General features: G+C 40.4%; 1 protein-coding gene across 1 annotated transcript in view; it reads right to left on the bottom strand.

Annotated features, from left to right (window-relative positions):
* The window catches only part of FHL1 (four and a half LIM domains 1), a 57,188-nt gene extending 31,429 nt beyond the window's left edge, over nt 1-25,759 (bottom strand). Inside the window, exons 1-2 of the mRNA XM_075187284.1 lie at nt 25,744-25,759; nt 25,334-25,356 (exon numbers count right to left, since the gene is read on the bottom strand). The gene's annotated coding sequence lies outside the window, so the exon portion shown is untranslated. The remainder of the gene's footprint in view (nt 1-25,333; nt 25,357-25,743) is intronic.
* Nucleotides 25,760-25,964: the final 205 nt, after the last annotated feature.

The raw sequence follows: 25,964 nt of genomic DNA, 5'->3' as shown, positions 1-25,964 counted from the left end.
TTTGTTTGAATAAGTGTTATCCTACCTCTACCCTCTCATACTCTATGGCCTTACTTTATAGAGTTCAAACAAATCCTCCTCTCTGCTTGCCACACCCCCTTTCTGCAGCCTTTTTTGGGTTGGTACACACAGCATTTTCTTTCATTACGTCAATCTCAAGTTTGTCTACAGAGTTCACAAGTGTAAAATAAAATGTTGTTCTGTGGGAAAGCATTGAGTACATTTTCCATTATGCTGCATAGCAGTGAACAGGTCTAGAAACTCCCCTGCAGTGAGGTCACATTACATATGTCTCAATGAGAAATGTTTTTTAATGTGTTGTGTGAGTACGTAGCCTTATTGTGTCCTGACCTTTAACAAGCAACCAGTCTTATCAAATGTTTATAATCTAGGCAGGGGTGTAACACTCCATTGTCAGGCCCCACAGCACAATTTGGCGAAGGCGATGCTGGTCTATCTTCCCATGATCTGAGCATGTATGAGGCCAGCACATACGCAGTGAAGCCTGTACGTCCCAACACAGTTCTGCTCCGCTCCGGAAGATCATGAAGGGGAGCTCCGGAGGGGGAATTGCGTCATCATGGTCCCGCTATGTAATGCCATGAATGGCAAGAGAAGTGTATGGGTCAGACTGGGTGGCTGCTCTCCTGGAGGGCTGAGAGAACTCTCCAAAACGCCATTAGAGTAGGACAGTATGGTGAAGTTCAATTATGGATTTTAGTTCTCAGGAGCAGATGGACCAGCATTGGTGGGTCATCCTCCACCCTTGGTCACTTAGCCGCAAAGCCCCTGCAATGGTGGTAGTACCGCCAATAGATCTAAGTAAAATCTTCCTCCGATAGCACATTTTTTAGTACCAACATATTAATAAATGCACAAAATTTTCCTCTCTAAACCATAATATGTCTATAGCTTCAGTGTTCTAAATCTCTTCCTCCCTTTTGTAAGATTCCAGGTACATCTGGGTAGCACTCTGGAAAAGTTTTAGGGATATATTTATCAAGATAAGATTTTCAATCACTGTTAATCGCAATAATCAAAAATCCTTTTTTTTTTCTTCAGACAATTTATTAAGGAACGATGACCAGGGCAGCAGAGCGATGCTCAGCTCCTCAGTTATACGGATCGGCAACGGAAAAAGGAGTCTTACCGCCTGCCAAGCCAGTCCTGGGACTCTCCGACAGGCCGGCCTGGGCATGTGCACTGGAAGTGGAAGATGGAAAAAAAAATGCTTTATATTAATAATAAATGTAATGTATATATGACTTGGTCACCTTTGATCAAAATCCATATTCCACTGGCAGTCAGTATTTAGGATGTAGGACCTGCATATAATGAGGTGCCCTTGACACTGGGATGCAGGCTTAAAGTTTTGATCAAAATATGAACTAATACCTCATGTTTTCATTTTGCTAGACACACACAGATATGCAGTGTAAAGGACAAGCGCTGACAACTGTCTTTTTGTTTTGTATACATATATGGGCATTTATATTGCCACGCAGCTGGTACCACATACAATATGGGATATACCAAGCACAGGCTTGTTTTTTCTCTAGTATTTAGGAACACCTCTTCTGCAGAAATAACAGCTTCCATAAGTTTCTAGTAGCCAGCTAAGAGTCTTTATATTCTTGCTTTAGGATTTTTCCCCCTCTCTTCCTTGCAGAACCCTGAAGAGTTGTGGCCTCCATTCCAAAACTGTAATCGTTCATTCCAGCGAGTACTCCATGGGATATGCTTTGGATCCTTGTCTTTCTGAAATATCCATCCTCTTCAGTTTCAATTTCACCACTAACTCTGGGAAATTAGCTTCTAACACTTATTGATACTAATAGCCATTCTTCCTTCCACCAGGACAATATTTTCGGCGCCACAGGCAGCCAAACAAATACAAAGTGTAACAGATACACCAGTTTATAACCAAGGTTAAGTTTTGTGGTTGTGCCTAAAAGTTACATTTTGTTTTGTCAGTCAACAGTACTTTGTTACAAATGATTTCTGACTTATCAATGGATTGTTTTGCATATTTAAGATGTTTACTGTTATGTTCCTTCTGCCAGCTCTGCATGCAGAGTATTTCTGTGTAAGTAACGCTCTGCTGTAGACATCTACACTAATATTGGCTAAACATTTCTGTAGGGCTTTGTATATCTGATCAAACGTTGCCTTGACTTCAACAGGTAACGTTAAAAACATCATTAAGAAACGGCAGTTAACGTTAACTTCCATTTCTTAATAATGTTTCTGACAGTGGTAATTCCAAGTTGGAAGCTTGCTTTGTAACAGTGCATAATATTTATTTCCTAATCCTCAGTTAGTTGCTTAAAGGAACGTTGGTTGGCCTCAATATTAATGAATCCATTGGAAAGGTGCTCAAACTTAAGCACATCACATTCATAATTTTATTTTTTCAATAGGTTACATGTAACTAAGAAAAAGTAACTGTGCATTAACATGTTTAGTTTTGCATCATGTGGAGGTAGTTTTATCTTCTTCTCAGCTAGGGATTCAGTGAAACTTTCAATTTGATCAAGACTGCTTAAACTTTTGTATACAACACAATATCAAAGGAGCAGATACATATCTTACATAAAAATATATCTATTACTCAGGCAATATAATACAACACAGTATAGTGGAAACTGAAAAAATAAATAAAACTTAAGGACTAATAGATGTTGCCCTATACATACCTCCCAAGTGTCCCGACTCCAGCGGGACAGTCCCGACTCCAGCGGGACAGTCCCGACTCCAGCGGGACAGTCCCGACTCCAGCGGGACAGTCCCGACTCCAGCGGGACAGTCCCGACTCCAGCGGGACAGTCCCGACTCCAACTGCGCAAACGAGAAGTTTGTGGATGGTGATTGACAGGGGGCGTGGCTTATTTGTCCCCCTTTCAGAACTCCAAATGTTGGGAGGTATGCGCCTATATAGCCATTGCTGGCTATGAAATGCATTTGTCAGCAATAAAATTATATAGAATTTTTATTTTTTAATTGCAGATTATAAGCAGATACTATAAAAGACAAAGGGGCTTTAGTTTTAGGTGCAGAACCACAAACCCAGCACACCCTCCTGCACTGCAAGAGATGTACCCACCTACTGGCCAGCCTTATTTTTACACACACTCCTCTCACAACTACATTAGGTTTTGCATTTTACATTTTCCCTCCTGTAGCATAAAATGGTTCTTCCAGGTGCAAATTTTGCACCCAGTAGCTGGATGAACTCCAGACTCAAAGTCAGCCCAGAAAGTCTACATTTACTTACATATTAAAATGGTGGCGAGCAGAAGTACTTTAATTTAATAAACAGTGAGATGATTATGTATCTCTTACCTTTTCATTTATTGCGGAAGACATAAAATCATTATAAATTTGGCAATAAACATGCCCTCTGCACACTGTTTAAAACAACTTTGTACAATTTCTTACTAAAGTCAATGATGTGTTTTATGTGAATTATTAGATAACTGATCGGACACTGAAACACATATGCCATTGGGCGTGGCATTGTTTGTGCAAAACAGGGCAATGCTTGGGTGGATCAGGGGTGTGGCCTAATTTACCTAGATTTGACATCAGAAATGCGGATATGTATGTATTGACAATGATCCAGGGAGGAGACCAGTGAGTGACTAAAGAAAATTATGGGTCCAGGACAGTAATTTAGATATAAGCTCTCCCCAGTACACCACTCCATTACCATCTCCCGCTGCAATACCAAAATAGAGTCAGCAGCCTTTTCTGCTTATATCTCCCATTATATGAATATATTATTTTACAATACCTACAAAGCACTGGCATTTTACATGACGCTGTACAAATAGTAAAAGGTTAAATACATAAACAAAGGTTGTGGCACACGGAAGGCAGTTGGAGATAGTTCTGTACTTGGTTTCCCACCTAATCATCTTTCCACAAATGTAAAACATGTAAAAAATTGTGAAGTCTGTGGGAAATTACATGGTAGTGCCAAGTAGTGTCATCATACCAAGGACAAGCTTGCAGAAGACCTACTAAATACCATCTCAATTCAGCAGGTGGACCAGTGAGTTCAACGACCACTGCTGCTGCCACCTCCATCCCTCTTTTGGTGATCTCTGCTGCCACCGAACATGGGGAACAACTGTCCTTGGTCTATTTCCAGCTGTGAGCATGACACTAAAGGAAACCACTGATCAACACAGTTACTCCAAACCGACAACCACTAGTGAGCCTCTGCTGCACAAAAGCAAAAAAAGTCTCCACTAGAACCAGCAGAGCAAATAAGTTCTGTTAAGATAAATGGTGAAAGACAGTCGTGGTTGTCAGCAGTTGACATTGGTACGGCAGGTGCCATGCACTGAGGCCCATGGAGATAATGGCATGGCAGATGCAGAAGGTAGGGGCAGATGCAGAGGGAAGAGGGCCTTGGTTCCCTCCTCCCTGCACCGGGGCCCAGAGCTCACAAGTTCCGCCTTTGAGATGACCGTTCTAAGATTTGCACAGTCACTGGTTCATGTTTTGTGTCTCTGCCTTCTGATGTCTCTGCTCATCCCTACCATACTTCACTATCAGTACCTGCACAGAAATGCCAGTCGCCAATGACTGCTTTATTAGTGGCTGCCAATAATGCTGCTGCCTAAGAACAGCCACAAACCCTTTCCCCACCAGAAACTACAATTGTGATCCCACTACCTTTTGTATCAAGTTTTCCGCGCACATCTTAGATTGTAAGCTTATTTGAGCAGTGCCATCCTTACTTTTTGCTTCATATTATTGTGATTTGCTCAATGTATCAGGATTCCCGCAATATCCAGTGTGCGTAATATGTGACCACATTATAAATAAAAGATAATTATGGCTCTTAAAATGCACATCCATAAATATATCAAGTATCTACTTCAGACATAATTCTGTCTACATCAAAAACTTTGTCAGCAACTGAAAAGACGGGTGACAAAGTCATCTCACTTAGCTTTGTGTAGCTTGCTGTACTTCTAGCTTCCTTACCCAAGTCCTTTGTAACGCTCCAATCCACCAGGGACTATGATGAAGTTTAGAAAAAAAAGGAGTATCATTCAGCTTGTCCAGTCTGACTTTTTCCAATTTAGCAGTGGTGCTACAGCTACAAATCAGAAATTAATAAAAGGCTCAACTTCAGAAAAAGCCGCCATGGGCACCAGAAGAAGCCGCCATGGGCACCAGAAGAAGCCAACATGGGCATCCCTTCAAGTCATCGCCCTTTTGAACAGTCTTGTATTAGAAAGCTGGTTAGGAAATAGGCATACCTGGGAACTGAGTACCAGAGTCACAGAACAGTGTAACAAAGTAGGTATGATTTACCCAGCAGTACAGGGTCTGTGTGAGATGTAGATATAGTAGGTGCTGGGTTCACATAGCGGAGGGTCAGTTTTCATTAGTACCATTTTATTGCACAGGGATTTCTAATGATTGGACTGAAATTGAAGCTCTTAGGCCACGTGAGAGCTTGTATTGGAGGCTTTGGGTCAAATCCAGCAAATTGCCAGGTCTAAAGATGGGACACAGTGCTCCCACAGAGGTGTCCCTTTTAGCAATAGTGTAGCCAACATCTCCCTCTTTGATGAACATTCCATTCAAGAGTCTAGCCGACCTATCAGCCCACGTAAGCCAGTGACTTATTTAGGCTCAAAAAGATAAAGTTACAATCTCCTTTACTTTGATCTCTATTGGAAACCAGCCCATTCAGAGTCCTAAATGTTATTTCTCTTCACGGTTACTTCCCCTGCACCATATCACCATATAAATGAAGCTAAAAGAGTTCTGTCCATGCATTGTCATGTGTATTGATACAGAGCCGTAATTTAGAATTCTAGTGCCTGGGGCGAGAAAGACAAATGCCGCCCCCCTAGCACTCAATTTTAACCAAATAAACCTAACATATTCCTAAATTGCGCCCCCCTTCAGCATTGCGCCCTGGGCGATCGCCCCTGTCGCACAGCACTAGTTACGGCCCTGTATTGACATGTGTCTGTAATAATGTTCCCCAATTGATCCAGTAACATTGGATATTAGTGATGAAGAGATCATATTTTCTCTTTAAAACACTTGGTTCTAATTGATGCATCACATTGAAAAAACTATGAATGTGAGGAATATTCTACCCAAATTTCTAAACAGGAATGGGAGCAGGTATGTAATCAGATTTTAAAGATTTAAATGCAATATTCCAAATATTACCACAGGGACCAACCTTAACTTGGTTACATTGTCCATTGGCAGATAGGATTTCTTAAATTTAATTAAATTTGTAAAAAAAACCTTGCAAATTTAGTACCTCTAAGCAATTTTGTCATCATCCAATGTCTTCTGGATTAGCTACTATTAGTAGGATATTAGTATTTAAAAATAGAACCATTATTAATTTTTCACAGTAATATATTTTAATAATTGAATATTGAACATTTATTTCATTAAAAAACATGTGTTCAAATGGCTTTAATCCCGTGGCAGACTGGCCACTGGTTTTCACAGTAGGCCAGTGGCCCCATGGACTAAAGGGGGCTGGTACCATTATTACTGTTTCCTGGTGGTTAGCCCCTCCCTATTACCAGCCGCCTATGAGCTATACAGAGGATTAGCAATTGTCCCTCCTCTCTCCTCATTCCTTCTTCATCCGTCCTCTCCGCACAGGTGGCTGGCGCACGGAAGTCAGAGAGAGAAGTTCAAGAATTCATGAATCAGTAAGCGTTGGTGTTGTCAGTATGCCAATTTAATAAAGGGGCATTATTAATGTTATGTGGAGGGTGTTAATGTTATGCAGTGTCTGGTGGACAGTGTTATTATATGATGCCAGGCACAAATGGAGTTCACTAAAAAGCCACAATTCTGGCCATATGAAAAGCTGCAACTATTGCTAGGTATGTGCAGGTCTGCAGCAGTTGCTTGTGTGTCTGGTTTACCCAAGCATACATCACATACACTTATAAGTTTATAACAAATTGTTTTGTTTGCAAAATCCGTATACGCTGTTAGGCATCGATAATGCTTCAAAAACCCTCTAATACAGGAGAAACAACTCCCCCGTTTGTATATGTGAAAAAACTACCATAAAACATGCACACACCGGCATGAATCATGAACGTGCAACGAAGAAAGCACCTATCTGCATCATTCACGAACAGCCAATCACAAGTGGTTCGCTACTGCTCGCGACCATCATCATCATCATCATCATCATCATCATCATCTTCCAGCTGCCCTTGACCACATATGAGTCAGTGCCCTGGTCCGAATCGGTTCAAAATTGTAAATCTACATAGACGTATATGCATGTAACCACTTTTCTGGACATACCAAAGCGATTTTCACAAGATACGATACAAAAACTGGACTAGTATTCACTGCATCAGCCCCTCTCACTGCTTAATAGGTGATCACTAGTAAAAAAAAAAAAAAAAATTCATACTGCATGAAATCATAATACTTCAGGTAAAGCAAATATCACAGCAGATTACTCTAACGATTTTCAAAGGTACACAAAAAATTATATCAATTCAGACATTTCCTAAAATATAGTGTAAAAACCTTAACCCATCTCGTGACACTGAAAGGACACAAAACTAACAAGCAAGAGCAAGTTATGTTTTAGACAGTTTTAGATTACTTGGCACCTCTGAAGTCTCTTTATTCAGCACCACCCCCTGGTGGACATGTTGTGCAACAATTAAATGAACAGGCAAGACAGACAAGAAGATTAAGGGGTATATTTACTAAACTGCGGGTTCGAAAAAGTGGAGATGTTGCCTATAGCAACCAATCAGATTCTAGCTGTCATTTTGTAGAATGCAATAAATAAAATGAAAGCTACTGGCGAAAAAGCGATGGCCTTATCTGATTAATGGAACGGGATATGATGTAAATTTTCTGGACACATTTACAGAGCAGACAGACACACAATTTGCTGGTTTGACAGGAATTATAGCAGAATTTTTCAGCCAGTTAGCTTCCAATACTGTGATAATAATCGCCCGCATCCGTCCCTTTCTCTCTCAGGAGGCCACCAAAACCATCATACACGCACTCATCATCTCCCGCCTGGATTACTGCAACCTCCTCCTCACCGGCCTCCCCCACTCCCGTCTCTCCCCCTTCCGCTCTATACTCAATGCGGCCGCAAGACTCATCTACCTCTCACGCCGCTCCTCCTCTGCCTCCCCACTCTGCCTTGCCCTACACTGGCTCCCCTTCACCTACAGAATGCTTTTCGAAATCCTCACCACCACTTACAAGGCCCTCTCCCACTCTACTGCCCCTTATATCTCTAACCTCCTCTCCATTCACACTCCCACCCGCTCCCTGCGCTCGGCCAATGACCGCCGCCTCTCCTCCACTCTGATCACCTCTTCCCATTCCAGAACTTTTTCCGTGCAGCCCCCCTTCACTGGAATGACCTCCCTCACTCCATCCGCCTCTCTCCTACTCTGTGCTCCTTCAAACATGCACTCAAAACTCACCTCTTTCTCAAAGCCGACCAACCATCCACTTAACCCCCATCTCCTCCACTCATTCTCCCCTCTCTCCCATTCCCTCAACTGGCTCCTCTTGTGCCTGGTCTGTTTAACCCTCCCTTAGGATGTAAGGGCCCTCTTCCCTCCTGTCTCCTTACCCGTTCTTCTGCTCCGTGTCTATTGCATCTGCCTGCCTGGAGTTTCTGAAGTAATGGTACTTTTGTTTATTGTTCTGTACTGTTATACCCTGTATAGTCTACTGTTTGTACGGCGCTGCGGAAACCTTGTGGCGCCTAACAAATAAATGATAATAATAATAATAATAATAATAATAATGTGATGGAACAATACATTTCTGTAGCAATAGCATCACCATCATCATTTGTTTATATAGCGCCAGCAAATTCTGTAGCGCTTTACTTTACAATTCGAAACAAACACTGTAATAAAACAATACTGGGTAATACAGCCAGAGAAGTAGGAGGGCCCTGCCTACAAGCTTACAATCTATAGGACAATGGGAGACTGATACATGAGGTCAAGTGCTACACACTGCATATTGGTTCAGCCAGAATGCAGAATTATATAAAGTGCCTAGTGGGCCATATGATCCAATCACACAGTAATATTGGCCAAGGGCTCAGAGGGTTGTAGTCTTGTGTGAACTGTGCAAAGGGTGGTAAAAGGGCATACTTGGCGACTTTTTAAAACTTTCCTCCAGGAGATTTCAGAGGAGAGGTTATGCGGCATGGGGTAGCATTTCATGTCACGGGGTGGGGCTTAATAATGCGACATCACATCATTAAGTCCTGCCTCCATCATGTCCAGGAGGATGCCTAATCTTTGTGGAGTCCGAGAGGGGTCCCCAGAATTCAGGAGCCTCCCTGAAATTCTGGGAGTAGGCAAGTATGTAATAGGGTAACCTAGGGAGGTTAAGAGGGTGGTGGAGGAATATTATAAGCTTGCCTGAAAATCAATACTACTTGGGTCCCTCACTGCCGGGACATCTAGACAGAGGGAAGACCTAAAGCAACGGTTTCCCACCTTATCGAAACTGTGACACACACGGTCATATTATTTTTAAGTTTCTATTTGTGCGCACATCATAGTTACATCATTGTAGAAAGTAACATTTATATCATAAATTATGATTATATATTTAAAAACCAATGAAAATCTAGTACAATCCATTAAGTTTCAATTAAAATATAATATATATTATTTCTCAAGACATTTCCTCATATTTGTCACCTTTCACTATCAACCTTCCGAGAGATCCCGGAGGGGTGGTGAAGTGAAGCAGCCAGTGGACGGGAGCTAAAGGACACAATTTTTTACACCACACCCTCTGTGATGAGAGGCAGTGAACACAGCTTCGAGCTGTGGGGTCAAGGCCAAAAATTATGCAAATCACGTTGTTGAGTCCCCCGTCTTATCCACTTCACAAGGAAGTGGGCAGGATCTGGGAGAAAGGCTGCTCTCCCGTGGCTTAACCCGATGTATGCATTTCTTATATTACCTATAATTATTATAACACAAACATGTCCCCCAACAGGTTGGTTAAAAGACCTGAAACCCAAAGTTGAACAAAAAATTTTTACGTTCCTGTGTATGGACATCAGTGTCAGGATCGACAAAATTGTAGCGATGATTTACTTTGAAATGTTGAAATCCGTCCTTTTCCAGTTCTTCAGTCTTGAAGGCGCACCAATTATCCGAGTAAATTATAGAGCCTCTTTCGATATTGTCCAAAATCGCCTTCATTAACGTTTTCGCACTGCGATCATCCACTTTTACCAAAAAGCACTTGTCCCGACAGAGTCCTCCGAAGATCCACGGCTGAGGAAGCACTCGGCCGGCATTGTTCTTGCGCTTAGCGAACAAGCTCTTGTCGATTTCCATGATTAATTCTTCACCTCCGATCTTCTGTTTTGGCTGTCCATTGAGGCACTCTGTGCAGATTTTCTCGCATGTAGTTGTTTTGCACAACTTGATCGATGTCAATTCCTTGGCCCAGCAATAGAAGAAGCGAACGCTGTCATGAATGGTAGACGACTGTCGGTGAACCAATTTCCCTGGCAGATGTTGACCTTCTTTCGACAAGTAGATTTTCTACAATTCCAGGAAATACAAAGTAGAGCTTCATTTCATGATTCCTTTGACACAGCATCCTAGCTGGCAGTAATCCTCTCTCTTGCAAAAATGTCACAGCTTCTCAGAGTGAATAAATTCATTTTTAAATGTCGGTTGTATTTTTTTTTTTCTCAAATGGCTCCAGATAATAGGAAAGTTTTAAATGTGAGTTGAATTTTTTTTTTTTTTTCAATAATCTGCAAAAGTAGCCATTTTTTCAAATGGCTCCAGATACCAGGAAACTAACAAAAAAATATAGATATGACCACCCTCTACCACTAACTGTACAAATTTTGTCAGGACGGCCCAGATTCCTGGATCTCAATAGGAGCGGGATTATATGAAACCTGGCAGAGTTTTGCCCAAGAGTGAGAATTTCTGGGTGGATCAGGGCATAGTTTGGATAGATCAGGGTGGAAAATATTGTGTCCCGATTTTACATGTCTAAATGTTGGGAGGTATGCTGTACCCATCTGGGACCCAGTCACCCTAATCACACTGTGGGTAGTTCTTCCCCTGCCCATTCTATATCAATTGTTCCACCTTCAGATAAAATTAACATATTGGCTGCAATCTTATTGCTTTTCTTTGGCTGTATTTAGATCATCAGGCAAAATAGTTTACGTTTGTTGCCATGGGAACAAAGGGGCCAATCTCTGGAAACAACTGTAGAGCGGCATCGTATCAAACGGCAACCACAATTATCAATTATACCCAATTATATAAATACATTGCTGAAACACAACAAAAGCAATAAAGCAGGATGTAACATACAGGCTAATAAAAAATTCCTTTAAACCATGGATTTCAGTTACAGTGGGATATGTCTGATTTGTACGCCAGTCACCTGTACTTAAAACAGGGCATTCATTGTTCAGTGTATTGTTGCACTGGTCATGCCTGCTTGGAAAATAAACATTACATCATATCAATGGCCCATTTCCGGCTGCCGATATCAGGCAGATCTTTTGGAAAGGGTGTGTGTGAATGAAAACATGCATTTTCTCTAAATAGCAGAGAGCTTCAGGAGTGCGGGGCTCGTGCAGCCATCTGGATAAAATTCCTTCCCAAGCGAGTGTAATCTAAGCAGAACATGAGGTGCCTTTTTCCTGCCACAGAATTCTGCCAAAAAAAAAAATTTGACTTTCAGCATTTTTTTTCTCCCCCCTCTGTTTAACCAAGTCAGAGTTTTTACAAGTAGTTAGCCTAGTAAACATCACCCAGACAAACACGCAAGACCTAATTTGGTAAGAAAAACTGAAATAAAGAACAAGAGGCTTTTTCCTTCTCATTGTTAGCAAGAATGTCTCGTGCATCTTGATGAAACATTAACTTTCCGGTCATGCATGAAGCCCTTTCTATCCCGTGCCTATAAAAACTGCACTGTATACACAACACTGGTGGAATGTATGACATATAGAATTGTTTTTTTTATATATATTATTCAATAGCACTTTGTGCCTCACTGGCTCCTAGTGAAAGGACGGCTGTCTCTATTGTGGGAAGGTGACAGGTACAATTTAAGATTGTAAATAAACAGACCCCACCTAAATACCGAACAACAATTATTTTGTTATGTGTTCCATGACGGAATTCAGAAAATAATAATGTGGTCATGTCAGGCATTCCTTACAGCCGTGTGTTTTCTATCCACTACTTTCACACCAAGTTCTTCTATCTCTAGAATGGAATCATGGGAACAGACAGAATGAACATTGGCTACAGTCACCCCCAGGTCTATGTCCTCTTTCTCTTACCATAAAGTAGTTTGTCTTTATGGTGGAAGTCACAGCAAATTTTACTTGAAAAAGAAGCTCGTAAGATCGAACTATATGTTCTTTTGGTCCTGGACTTATAACTTCAGAGAATTTGTAGATTCCACATACATTGGCAGCACGGTGGCGTAGTGGTTAGCACTTCTGCCTCACAGCGCTGGGGTCATAAGTTCAATTCCCAACCATGGCCTTATCTGTGTGGAGTTTGTATGTTCTCCCCGTGTTTGCGTGGGTTTACTCCGGGTGCTGCGGTTTCCTCCCACACTCCAAAAAACATACTGGTAGGTTATTTGGCTGCTATCAAAATTGACCCTAGTCTGTCTCTGTCTGTCTGATTGTGTATGTTAGGGAATTTAGACTGTAAGCTCCAATGGGGCAGGGACTGATGTGAATGAGTTCTCTGTACAGTGCTGCGGAATCAGTGGTGCTATATAAATAAATGATGATGATGAGGATGAGGATGATGATGATGATGATGATGATGATATTCCTACACTCTGGTAAAAAGTATCGAAGTCTATTTTGGGCTAACTCAAATTGTTAAAAAGTAACTGTAGGAAAAATCATAGAAAGTGGGCATCAGCCAGCATTACATATAAAACTATATCTATGTACTTAGGACTTTTATTCATTAAAAATCAACAAAGATCAGGTAAATACAATAAAAGAACAGATGTAATGCATCATTAGGTGCTAATAAATAAATGCACTAGATTCTCTGCTGGCTGAGAAGCAGTTAATACTGTACAAGCTGGTGGTAAAATATTCTGCTATGTAGATTTCCTGATTATTCAACTAAATACACAGATCTCAAGATGATGTCACTCAGGAATGCAAAGTTGTTTTCATGAATCACAGGGAATTTTAGGATGAAATAGACGAAAATCTTAGAATCCATATTTGGTTACAGTTCAACCTGAGTTATGTGCATGTATTGGGACATTCAGTGAGGCTGTTGAGAGGTCTGACCAGGTGCCAGTTTGGGCCAGGTTCATCTGAACATAAATAGCAGCTCTGTGCATGAGCAATGAATTCCAGGAGTCAAACGAAGATATGCAGCTAAATAAAAATGATTCAAATTCAATTTAACTTGTAGCTAGCTGTTCTTGGTTTTCAAGTTTGATGTTAAAAAAAAAAAAAAAATGTATATATCATTGGGGATCTGCTCAGAGGTATTTGGAAATTGACGAAGCTTTGCAGATGTATGAATAGGTTTGTAAAGTACAAGTTTGCAAATTATCAATGCAAAACATAGAGAGAGATGTTCTGCAAAGTAGGAACTATTAGGGTCCAGAAATTTATGGCTCAGGACCATGAAGACAGGAAAAACATAAAAAAGGATCTCCTACCAACTTGTGTAATGAATTCTAGAGAAAGTAACCCACGGTTAGTATAATTAATAATACAAATATAACTATTCCAGACCAAAACTTTCCAGGCTCCCTGTGTTCAGGAACAACAAGGAACCGGTTAGTAGGACGTCCATTGCAGAAGCAAGTCTTATATCTAATGCCTTATCCGAATACTGTGCTAATGAGATATTTCCCACTCAAGAGCAACCCACCCATTAGCAGTTTATTTTGTTTTATTCTGTGCAGGTGTTTGACGGCAGGGAAATGAGGGTGATCTGATGTCAGTGGCCTCAGTGAGTGGATGGACAATGTATTTTGCGGATTCCTCATTAGTTGATGGCAGCACCTATGGGAAAAGAAGATATTTTCCACAGACCAATCACAGACTCCTGAGTCAGCAGAACGTGTTAAAGCTTTAAGATTCTGGGCTCTAGAATGTACTAAATAAATAACTAGAATCTGATTGGTTGCTATAGGCAACATCTGCACTTTTTCAAACCCACAGTTTAGTAAATATACCCTTACGGCTTAGAATTACTAAACCTTCTAAAAAGAAAAATGGAGGTGTTGTCCATAGCAACCAAACATATTCTAGCTATTATTTCCAGAATGTGCTAGTAGAATGCATCTATTTAGAGTGTATCTAACAAATGGACTTTCCAGATGCATTCATATGTGACAGCACAGTTCTATGAGCATTTTTTTTACCAATGTAATAAAAATATTCAAATGTACAATAGTAGCACGTGATAAATGCAAATCTGTCCCCGAACTCAAGAATATTATAAGACATAAACAAGGCCAAATCAAGCAGTATTTTAGGGTAGAAAACAGTTTTAGTGGGTGTTACACAATGGTACTAGGCTGCAAGATGGACCTAGCTTTTTGTCTGGGGGGGGGGGGGTTCATGCCCAGACCCCTTTTCTCTGTCAGCCACACACTATATACTTGTCCTTATCAGCAGGGACCACATAAAGGATGCTGCCCGGCTGCTCCGAATGTGTTTTACACACAATCAGAGAGGTGGCCGGGCAGGATTCAGCCGACAGGGACATGAATATAGTGTGTGACTGCAGACCGCCCGCACCTGCTGGAAGGGGAGGGGGTGATTGCCCAACCGCCCCCTATTGGATCTGCCACTGCTAGTGCAAAGTCAAGCCTTTTTCTACCATGCATGTTTTCAGCAGGACAAACAATCTCACAAATATAGTGGCAGATGGACTTTATGAAGACAGTTGCAGAATGCAGGCGTGCTACTTCATAAGGCCGGCAAGTGGTCACATTCGCACAAAATGTAATGCTCTGTATGCCTTAATGGTTCGTATATTACTTTTATTCCATACCTCCCAACAGTTTAAATCACTAAATTGGGACAAAATAAGTCCTACCCGTTCTGTCCAAACTCTGTCACAAATGAGCCAATTTGGGTTAAACGCCACCTACTTTTTGTTGAGCCCCACCCTTTGGCAGCCCTCAAACCAGGATGTCCTATCAAAATCGGGACAGTTGAAACCGCACCCTTTCAAGCACCTGCAGTTAACCTATAAACTTTCGTTTCTGTAAGGTCTGTTATTTAGATCTGTGCCTACAATATGGATAACATGGAGATAATCTTGATCTACTATTCTTATGTTAGGGATGTTAAAAAGAAAAGAAAAAAGAACTAACATGAGTCTGTGCACTACAGTCTTATTAAATAGTTAAATAAATGTATGTAATGTGAATACCCCGTATTTTAATAAAACTTAACCTTTATTAAATCCTCCTAAAATAGTCTTGTATATGATAAAAGCAGCGAAATTTAGAAAGTGTTAGGTGAATTAAACTGTGAATTAAAAGGCTGTATGTGTTTTTCCTTATTTCCGTTCATATAGTGCATCAATTAAGATTTGATATTTTTAAATTGATATATAAAAGGAACCAATACGGATGTCCTTGATATTCTGAATGTGATATCAGTTCGGTCATTAGCAGGGATTATATCTGCTTAGTATTATGCAGTTCCCTGTATTTGTTAGATGAGGGGGTGAATTGCTGACTGCCTATAAATTGCTAATTCTCGGGGTTTGGGCAAGTTGTAGCAGTTAGTTATCGATTAACCGGAATCTCAGCATAAGTCCAAAATGTTCCAATAGGCTAGTTATACAAAGGAGGAGAAACACATACAGAAAACGCAGATGGGCGTTCCGCTGCTATCTGCTTTTTCTAGGCAAGTAGAAAAATGGGTCTTTGCAATGGTGCCTATAATCACTTCCACCATGATGGGGGGCAACAGTTTTCTCTCACCCAGGGAACTAAAACGTCTAGCTACGGCTCTGTTTATAGTTATATTAGTTACAAAATAATGATGTCAGTAAACATTGTTGGCTGTTAGCACATTTTTATAAATTTGCCAAAATATTTTCAAAGGTTGGTTACTCTGGTTAGCAGATGTGTCAGAACATCAAGAAAATAAAAATAACGCGTTAGCGTTTAAGGCATGCAAATTCTGGCTTATTTTGCATAAACGTAGATGTATGTGACTTTGGATGGCATGCCAGTAAAACTGAACATAAGTGCATTTGTTTATACTACTTTGAGTATGATTCCCTCTAGCCCTGTCAAATGTTGGCTACAGTACAATATGTCTGCAGTTAAAACATAACCTGTAATGCTATGTAATAAAAAAGCAATTACCTCTACCAGGAATGTTTATTCTTCAGTACTTCGTTTTATTAGGTTGTGCCAACACTTTATACTTGGTTATGGGAATGTATTAAAAGATGAATTTCACCTTGTGATATTCTGAATACTTACCCTCCCAGGGCCGGTGCTAGCACCAGATGAGTCTAGGGCACAAAGCATCACGCAGTGTTTTTACTTTCCCTGCTGCACCCTCAATGGAGCACGGGCCGCCGACATGGAGGAGGGGAGAGCCGGCAGCTTGTAACCTGTGAAGCTGCTCCTCCTCCATGTCGGTATTGGCTGGGAGTGTGGTATTGGGCTATACTGTCTGACCAAGGGGCAGAAGATGCTCAGTCATTAAGCCACACCATTTGGGCCCTCCAGTAATGAACAGGTTAATACAATATCAGTGGAACATGAAAAGTAGATACTAGTAGGTTCATTGGCTGCTATCAAAATTGACCTTAGAGTGTGTGTGTGTGTGTGTATGTATGTTAGGGAATTTAGACTGTAAGCCCCAATGGGGCAGGGACTGATGTGAGTGAGTGCTCTGTACAGCGCTGCGGAATCAGTGGCGCTATATAAATAACTGATGATTATGAAGTATGGATCATGGAAAATAGCGTTGAACAATCACAATACAATACCTCTTATCCGGAATTGATGGGAATTAAGGTATGGGCGACAAGGAGGTTTCCTTGATTTGGCGCAACGTGTCTATAATATACTAATGTAGATACAAATGTTACAAATGTTATTTTGTCTATTTCTACATATGCCGTTTTGGTTACCAAGAGACCTTACTGCTTGAGTGTAAGTGACTGCTATCTATTTAAAAGTACTCAACAGAGCTCTGCTATGTGGGGATAGAAGTGTTCTCCATATGTGTGACTCCAGGTGCTTTCCAGTGCCCACCATCCAAAGTGATTTATATCCAAATTTGTGTCTCACAATAAGATGTGTTGTAAGGTCTGGTAAGACAATGCTTCCTGATAGGATGGCTGAGACCGTCCCTATTGGCTGGATTTCTAGTAATAAATGTAATGATGTCAGTGTCTGCTTTGTTTTAATCAAACTATTATATTTGTTGTCTGCTGTTAACAAAATGTATAATTGGAATAAAGAGGGCATAATCTGTAAACTTTACGGAAGCGTCGCAACACGGCGCATGCAAAGTTTACAAAAGGCATACGTATATTTGAAATAATATGGATTTTTTTTTATTTAAGCCAACATAAACCTGTTCTCGGAGACTGGAGATCTGGCACAACCTCTTACACAGAACAAATAAATGAGAGTTAATTTTCCTCCCTAATGTTTCTCTGGAAACCCTCAAGACTGTAAATAGCATCATTTTAGCCGCACCCACTTAAAGGACATCTAGATGGCAAATAAAACCAAACAATAGTTACAACCATTTATCAAACAGATCTTGAACCTGTCAGCTCTCCTTTAGAATTATTTGCTTTACTATATTAGTGCGTATGCAAAGGTCTCATGATGTTAGAAATACCATATTTTAAAGTTTAATCCAAATTTAGCATTACTTAGTATTATGGGACAAAACAGACAATCTGCTTCAGCACTGTTGATTATCACATTAGATAATGTAGATTTGTCGGCTGTTACAGTGGACCTATCACCAAGGAGAGAGCACTGGATGTGGTGCACCATGCTCTCTCATGGGCGGCTTCCTTTAGCCCGTTCTCCAGTAGAGGAAGCAGACTGGCGAGCAAATAGAGTGCACAACTGGACTGAGACACCGACGTGGGTATACATGGACCAAATGAGTTTAGAGATTATAGGTCTATGAACTAATTTTTTTAATTTGCTCCCAATTCACCCAAACTTGGCAAATAATTAACGCACACTGGAGAACTAGGCCAATCATAGTACACAAGACATAAATTAACCAATTAGCAAGCCTATTATTATTATCATTTATTTATATAGCGCCACTAATTCCGCGGCGCTGTACAGAGAACTCACTCACATCAGTCCCTGCCCCATTGGAGCTTACAGTCTAAATTCCTTAACACACACACAGACAGACACAGACACAAACACAGACACAGACTAGGGTCAATTTGTTATCAGCCAATTAACCTACAAGTATGTTTTTGGAGTGTGGGAGGAAACCGGAGCACCCGGAGGAAACCCACGCAAACACTGGGAGAACACACAGATAAGGCCATGGTTGGTAATTGAACTCATGACCCCAGTGCTGTAAGGCAGAAGTGCTAACCACTAAGACACCATGCTGCTCTGCCTAAAAAAAAAATTCACACCCATCAGCTTATAACAGGATCTAACAGCCCCTTGGAAAACCCATGTGAGATGCACAAGTGCAGGGGTGCAACGTTTGCTCCAACTAAGGGGAGGAACTGCGTAGAGCAAGGGCGTCCCATACTAACTGCAGACCTGTGCAGAAACAAGAGTTTGTTTTGCAGAGAGCGATTATTAAAATAAAATAAAGGGGTGAACAATGCACATATTAGGGGCAACCTTTGATTTAAGGCAGGGAGCACAGCCAGGTACAATCCGCAAAGGACACAGGTTCTGCACTAGGTCAGAAATGGCTGGATTGGGTTTAGTCCCTATATTTATAAGTAGATGCACTTTGCACTGTTCATTGGTACATCTGCAAAAAAACAAATTTCTATGTGCTAACATCCCCTCACTCTACCAATTACAGAGAAGGACAACAGCGCACAACATTGTGGATTATAGCAACAATGTATTTGTGATAAAGCAACCTAAAACCTCCAGTACACTTTCAAATGACAACAGAGTTAAGACGACCGACAACAGCCGCTTCATGTGCAGACAGGTACACGTTATGCAGACAGGTACGCGTTGCGCAGGCAGGTATGCGTTGCACAGGCAGGTACACATTGTGCAGGCAGGTACACATTGTGCAGGCTCGTAGGAACAGAAATGATTCACTTAAGCCATAAATGAGGGTAAACTGAGTATTATTGTCAGGGAAAGATGGAAAAGTGTCTTTGATGAAATGAGTGGCTCTAAAGTGCTAGGATGTTGGAGTTGTTGTGATACAATCCTAGGTGCACTTACAGTTTGCGAGACGTCTCCAAAAACTGGAAACTTGTCGTGTACTCTAAGGCTGGGTATTCACTACAGTGTATTCAACCGAGTATCGAGCCAATCAAATGATAAACGATCTTTCAGCCCGATATTGTATCAGTGTGTATGCTCCAGCGATGAACGTTCCAGAGCACCGACCATCGTTTGCTTTGATTGTTCAACAGAACCATAAATCTCGTTCAGCTATGGAACGACGTCCTTACAATCCTGCAGTGTGTCAGCATCGGGATCTCTATAGAGAGTTTACAGAGTCACGATTTTTTCAGCCAATGGTTATGACAGATAAAGAGCACAGATCTGACGGTAAATCTTTTAAATCGTGTATAGTGTGAATCTCTTTGTAGAAGACATCCCTTGGACAAAGGCATGATTTCTCAAATATATAGCAATCTTCTCATTTCTGCCCCTCCCTCTCCAAATCCTCATGAAGACGAGTGGGAAAAGGACCTTGGTCTGCCCCCGGATGAAGAGGCTTGGGAGGACATGAGACTGGGGATAGCTAAATGCTACCAGGGGCTTGCTGCCGACAGCTGCACACTGTGCAGGTCCGTTCAGTAGTGACAGTGTGCTGCACGGCTGCTCTGATTGTGTTTTAAACACAATCAGAGCAGCGGGACAGCACACTGCTACTGCTCAACGGACCTGCACATACAGTGCAGCCACCGGCAGCCATAGACATCAGAAAGGGGGCGGGGCCTAAATCGCCCCCCCCTAAAATCGCCTGGGGTAGGACAAATGTCTAGATCCGCCCCTGCCTCCGACCCATGTGCGATGACCAAATCTCTTCCCGACATGTACTCCCCCCCCCACTACTATAGGCTCAACACACCCTAGTTACCCTCTAAATACTTACAGTGCTTATCTTTGTGGTCCTACCCCCCTCCCTCCCCCCCTCACAATCCCTTTTGTTCCTACACCCATTTTATATTACTCTTTAAAACTGGTCATTTTTTGTCTAAAGGTTCCCTAGTATGCGATATACCACAATTACTGTTGTGACTTTATTGTGTATGTTACACAGTGTTATCGTTTTGCTGTCTGTATTTTCTTGACTGACCACTGAAAATAAAAAATTATAAAAACAAAACAAAAAAACAACATGTATAGTGTGTACACAGGAATCAGCATGCTGATCAGGACTTAACACATTGGTCAAAAAAACTCTGTAATGTATACCCAGCCTGGGCGATCCAAGTAACCTTATAGATAATCAATGATGATAGTGCAAAATTAGAGTGATCTGCAGTGATACATCTTGTGTTTCTGTAGGGTTAAGGGGAGCCTGAAAAATACTGGAACAAAACGCAAAGGAAGGCAAATCACAATTCATCAGTCTACACTGCACCAAGCACCATATAGTAAAGCAAAAAAATAATGCTAGGGGACATGTGGACGGGTATTCCCTGCCTTTTCTGAAGAGATAACAGTCACTGCTGCAAACAGATTGACTGTGTTTATTCTACAATATTGTTCAATGTCATACAGGACTAAGTTTATGTACCTTTATAGACTGGTATTTACAGCTTCACAAGATCTTTATCACATGCATATGTCCATAAGATGCGAGAAGTTAAAAATTATCAAATTATTGTCCTATTAAAGAAAATGAAAAATATAAGACATTTCCAAAACACGTACATTGATACTAGTTAGTCCATTCCTGCTCCTCTATCTTCCTGTTACTTTGTCCTGTCTTTTCTGTGTCTCTGAGCTTTACCTTTGTCACATTAATGTTACCCACCAAGTTTAATACAAGTTAACTGCTACAACATAATTTCTCCACGGCCATTCCACCCTCCCTTCTCCAAACTGTGTCAACAGCTCACTACTTATTGCATATTAATGTTGTATATTGTATGTAGGATATGACAGTCTGTAATATTATGCATATTACCTGCACATAAAACTGTACTCCCCCAAACGTCAAATGTAATGTTTAAAATTAAATTTTGATGACTTTAGCAAAGATACCTGATGCACTTTATTTATGTAATGTGTTTTACTAATTGGGCCAGTGAACCTGAATGTGTAAACTACTGCTGTAAAAATTATTAATAATTGTGTATATTTCTAAGTCTCTGATAAACATTATACTCTTATCGATATAAAACATTTTTTTATTACAATGCTGCCCTACTTGTATGTTGAGTTTTAAAAACCATAATCCATTACCATTATGACAAATTACAGATACCTGCTTGGGTAGAAATACCCCTTAAAATTGTTAACAGGTGTAACTGCGGTGAGCACTGATAATGGAACCTACCCGCTAAACTGAAGATACTGGAAATGTTGTGGCTACATTGGGCTTGTTACATGCCCACTGGTTGCTAATGGTTGGCATGAGGAAGTAAATTATTTAGCATGTTTTCATCATCATCAATTTATACAACGCAACTAATTCCGCAGCGCTGTACAGAGAACTCACTCACATCAGTCCCTGCCCCATTGGAGCTTAGTCTAAATTCCCTAACATATATACATACTGAGAAACACTAAGGTCTATTTAATAGCAGCCACTACTAGTATGTTTTTGGAGTGTGGGAGGAAACAGGAGCACCCGGAGGAAAACCACGCAAACACGGAGAGAACTTACCATGGTCGGGAATTAAACTCATGACCCCAGTGCTGTGAGGCAGAAGTGCTAACCACTACGCCACCGTGCTGTTTTATGCTTTTATCAACAGTTAAACATTATCTGATAAAGTAATTTGCTGGCAAGAATGTTCGATACAGCTGTGACTCAAGTTCATGGCTTTCTCATGTCCTTATTTGGGTGGGTCTGCCTGGGTGTAGTTTGTATTTATCCTGGATACCTACTGTAGTTATGTTCATTTGTCGAGTTGTCCAGAACACAATTTCTAAGCTGTGTGTTCTGCTGACAATGATGTAATGTTTAATAATGAAAGTTGTACTAGGTCTTGTATATAAAAGGAAATTAAATGTAAAAAAAAACCATAAAACTGTAGCTCCCATTTAATTAAATCATCAAGATAAAATTGGTCCTATAGGAAAGGGTATTTAAGTATTCACAAGATTTTAAGCTTGGCGAGCAGGTCGTTCTCACCTCTTTGTCTGTTTTACCCAGTTTGTTTATTAGTTTCCTATGTTTGTCCCCAATTGTAAAGCGCTACGGAATATGTTGGCGCTATATAAATAAATGATGATGATGATGATGATGAAATATGAGGTATTTGATATTATGTTATTAAAGCAGCAATGCCATATAGAAGATTTTATTCTTTAAATATCGATTTAAGTATCTTTTAAGTAAACATCTGATCATTTTTGTTAGCTGTCCTCCTAGAAATCATTAACTCCTTTTCAAAACTATCTGGTTAGCAAACAAAAATGGTTGCCAGACAGATACAGTCAATCTGCTACACAGACACTGGCTCACAGCTTTTAGCATGTCATGTGATGGCAAAGAGGACAGAAGAAGGATGTCACAGTTCAGGCAGAGCTCTCTGCTCACTAGATCGTGTGCCATGCAACTGTGGTTACCATGGTAGTCCGGAATCATAAATTATTAATAGCAGCCCGAAGAAAAATAAATCAAAGACAAATGTTGGTATTACCATTTTCCTTATAGCCTACCACAATAAACTTTTTTTCATAGGATTGCTACTTTAAGCCAATAGGATTTTCTGTAAATTATAATTTCATGATGATATTTACAATTGATACCATCCCTAGCTGTAGATATAGCTTTAATGATAGCACAAGCACTGGGTTTAGCACAACATTTACAACACCAAACTCTTGTAATGGCTATAGAACAGTGAGAGCATGTCCCATTCTGCTTTCAGACACAAAACATTGGAATAGGAGATAGGAGGCCACGCCGGGATTAATAAAAGCTCTACATTTAAAAATCTGCAATAAAATTTGCCAAAAAACAATAGAATAGTCTACTGTAGTGATGGGCAACTTGAAAACTACAAAAGGACGCACATGTCCCTTAAAGAATGAAAAAATAGCCACAGCCCTCACATTACTCATCCCAAAATGCCCCCACAGGCCCCTCACTTGCACCATAATACCCCCCCACATGACCCCAGACCCCCACTTGCCACAAAATGCCTTTACACATGTCCTCAGACCCAAACATGTACTCCGGATCTCATCCACATGCCACTCAGAACTCCACGCCTAAAAATACTTACTACACAGCAGTAGTCCGCGGATGAAGGAAGGAGAGAACGTAACGCACTGTACACTCTCTCCCTACAAGGTGGAAAGTCCACTTTAAGGATTTACTTGTTTTAGCAAATGTGGTGTCAATTTGAACATATGTAGATGGACGAATTATCACACTCAACAATCAAAAATAAAATGTTAGCAAAACTAGTAGTTTATGTCATGAAAAAATAACTGGATCCTTTCTTGTAGTTGGCAAACAATAACTTTAGAAAACAAGAGCTCTTATTTCAGTCTCCAACAAAATCATACAACCATAGCGTAGAAGATCCTTCAGTCTTCAGTTTGGTTTTTTTAGTACACTATATCCCCCGACATGAAATTAATCATAATGTGCCTGTCTGTCAACAGGCATATGTACACAGTGTGTGGCCGCAGGCAACCTGCCCCTGTTAGGAGTGAAAGAGGGGGCGCTAAATCTTCCCCCCTTACAAAAAATCTAGATCTGCCCCCGGGCCCATCCCTATGACTCCAGTGCTTTAAAGACCCAGGTTACCTTTCACGGTTTAAAGATTAAATAAAAAAGGGCTTCTGTTGATTAGTACTAAAGCTGATGTAAAGGTACACAGTTTCAGTCGCTATAACTCTCCATTAAAAAGCAAGACAAGTCACTATATGAAACGAATATATACCAAAAGCTGTGTATCACGGAGTTGGATAATATACATCCATCTTTCACCCCTCTGCAGCAGGTGGTAATGTTAGGAGGGAGATGCTCCCTTACCTGAGCAGTTTGGCAGCCTTGCTGTGCAGAAATGCCCTGTGTGGATTATTGAGTCATACACTAGGACCAGTGATGTTACAGTAATTCACATGCCTATAGAATCAGCTTTTGGACCAGCATTTGGTCCCATCAGGACATTGTTCTGAAGATGTGTGGACTTTCTGCTGTGTGCCGTGGAATGTCAGGATAACACAGGACAATTGATTTTACCTTCATGGTTCATATATGAACATTTTAATTTTGGGCTTAGTGGCACTTTAATATTACATATAAATGGTAACAAAATATCTAAATAAATAGGAGAAAAGTTATTAATTTAGAGGGGTGGATTTATCAAACCTTCTAAAAGGAAAAGTGGAGGAGTTACCCATAGCAACCAATCACATTCTGGCTATCATTTTCTAGAATGTACTAGATAAATGATAGCTACAATCTGATTGGTTGCTAAGGGCAACACATCCACTTTTCCTTTTTAGGCTTGATAAATATATATATATATATATTAATGTATATTAAAGGATGCCCTATTGGTATGAATATATTCATGGGTAGAATCAAGCAAATACATATTCCTTTTTAAAAAAAAAATTACCAATTTTTGCCAATAAAAGTAAAATAAAGATATATTTATTTTAAACAATGCCCTATCTAGCACTAAAAAATACATACATTTCACCTAGATAACCTAACACTATATCCAGAAGGATATTTTCCCTGGGCATTATATCTGCAAAGTGAGTCAAATAACAGCGTTTTTCACACTCTTCCTCCAACCATTGTAGCCAACACACCTGAGAATAGTGTCCTGATAGCCATACCTAACAAATAAATGGTATCCTTGGTTTAATTAGCACATAGCAAAATTGAGGAACTTGTGTGGTCATGAACAAAGTAAGTAAGTACCTCTGATCCTGAAGGATTCACACCTGTGGACAGACAGACAACAGCATATAAAGAAGATGGTTTGATAATCAGGATCAGCTTATTAATAAATGCTAAGAAAATAATAAAAACAAATATTAATTTAGCCCATTCTCAGCCTCTAGATCAGATGAATAAAATCTAGAATATAAAAATAGGTTTCATAACAAATAATAACTTTGCTCTTAGAAATCCTGCTGGTTAATCTTATTGCTTCATACGTTTGCTCAGAGAGTTTGGACCTCATAGTTTGTAAACACATATAAAAAGAGTAATAAAGTTTTTGGATGAATGACTTTTACTAACGCTGTTGAATAGTCTAATGCAATACTGTAATCTGCTGCAAAGTGCTACCCAGACAGTGTAAGTAATGTGCAGGAAGAGAAACTTACTGTGTGCTGTCTGCTCCACGGACAGAGATGAAGTGCTCGGGGAGAGTGCAACAGAAACCACGGTAATTAAAATCATTGCATTATCTCCGCCCCCTGCTGGACTGTGCAGGAACTGTACAAGCACCAAGTCATTGGTCCTATCAGATGGTGCAGTTCTCGTAAACATCCGCTGTATCAAATACCATTGTACAGTACAGACTCTTGTGTAACACAAGGATTCT

Source organism: Mixophyes fleayi, chromosome 9, assembly GCF_038048845.1.
Source record: "Mixophyes fleayi isolate aMixFle1 chromosome 9, aMixFle1.hap1, whole genome shotgun sequence".
Lineage (NCBI taxonomy): Eukaryota > Metazoa > Chordata > Amphibia > Anura > Limnodynastidae > Mixophyes > Mixophyes fleayi.
This window is presented reverse-complemented; position numbering and strand designations above follow the sequence as displayed.